The 1,692-nt window shown below is 36.8% G+C and overlaps 1 pseudogene; it reads right to left on the reverse strand.

Annotated features, from left to right (window-relative positions):
* Window positions 1–232: 232 nt before the first annotated feature.
* On the reverse strand, window positions 233–1,102 carry LOC149155923 (CDPK-related kinase 5 pseudogene; annotated as a pseudogene).
* Window positions 1,103–1,692: the final 590 nt, after the last annotated feature.

Raw genomic sequence — 1,692 nt, forward strand, 5'->3', positions numbered from 1 at the left:
CTTCTCTTGTCTGGCAGATCTGCAGTTATGGTTTTATCACTCAAACAACATTGCGCTGATCAGTTTCGATTAGATTTTAATTTTTTCTCACTTGGGTTCCATTTATTTTCCTGGTTCTATTGTTTTAGCCTGCCCTAATCATTTTTTTAGAGCGAATTAAGGCCATTGAGTTAAGTCTAAGCCGTGGAGCGCAGAACAATGAGATCAGAGCTAGCACATTTCTTCACCTTAATTTGAAATACAGGGACAATGCTCATGCACAGACATGTACTATTGTGCCCTTGTCAATGATCTTGTTGACCCACCATGTAGTATTTTCACAAATCTGAGAAAAATTAATTTTCCATCACTATGCCTTATCCAATCATGAAGCACCACATGTACTGGGACAGCTGGCCCTATTCCAAGTTCTGAGGCTATTCTTCAATAAGAATTGGTTGATTCCCTTTCTGTTCAAACAATTCATATGCACATCGAGCATGCTTCTCCCATCGATCCAGTGCTTCAAGCTGGTGAACACTTATAGCAACAGCACAGAATTCTTCAAAATCCATTTTCCTCGATTGTAGAGAACTCATCTAAGAAAGAAAATCATAGATGCGTGATTCCTTCATTGCTTCTGTTGCATGTTTCACCAAAGCCATTCTGAAGTTTTCCATAGAAACGTGACCATTTTTATTTGGTTCCAACAATGCAAATTGTTCCCACAGATAGAACAACTCATCCATAGTAAATGTCTATGCCAGGGCCTTTAGTGCTGCTCTTTGAAGACTTGATGCACATAGATATGCCCGCACAAGACGATAGATTAGAATGTCCAAAGGAATCTTGAGATTGTGAGAATTTTTAATCAAAGGGTGGGTGAGAGCCTGTGAAGCAGTCATTCTTTTACGCATATCCTTGTTAAGCAAAGTTTGACAAAGTCTTTCGCTTCAACAGACACAGCAGGCCAAGGAACTTCCTTAAAACTTGGACTGGCCTTTCTGGGCTCGAACTTTGCAATGACCATGCAATCGAGAAAATTCAACATTGTGGTGGAATCTTCCATGAAAAGAATATAGTGTGCATGCTCCAATCTGTCTACTTCTTCGCTCGAGCCCATCGAATCTTCACCTCAACAGTGAGTTCATAAACTTTTGAAGTAGTCAAAAATAAAGGTATTAACATATATTTTTAATTTGTAAACCTTTTTTTTGGAGTGATAAGTGCTGGATAATTTTGGGAGATATAAGGAGTGACATAAGAAAAAGGATTAGTGCATCAAGTGCATTAATTTTTTTTTTATTTTGGAGAGATAACGAGTATATTTTATAATTTTGGAGTTATAAATATTTTTGTATTTGGAGTGATAAGTGATTTTTTTTAGAGAAAATTCATTGATGTACTCCAAAGTAATCTTTTACTTTGAGAGCGATTGAGCTAGTGCAGGCAGTTTTTTTGAAGACAAAAGTTTGCAAGTGTGGCATTCTCATTGCTTGTGAAGGTGAAGATTGATGTACTTCAATACTTAATAAAAACATATCTTTTTGTGGTGATCATGTCCTAGATCCACCCGAAATTGAATAAGGGGATCATAGGTACAGTCTGTGTTGTGAATGTGCTTGCATGATTTGAGTCGAATTTGTAAAACACTTTCTTTATTATACTTAAAACAAAACAAGTCAACGATCAAAGCTCTTGAAATCAAGGATC

The sequence above is a fragment of the Pinus tabuliformis genome, chromosome 9 (genome assembly GCF_031772625.1).
Source record: "Pinus tabuliformis cultivar Carrire ecotype Pingquan chromosome 9, CPIR1, whole genome shotgun sequence".
In the NCBI taxonomy this organism is placed as follows: Eukaryota; Viridiplantae; Streptophyta; class Pinopsida; order Pinales; family Pinaceae; genus Pinus; species Pinus tabuliformis.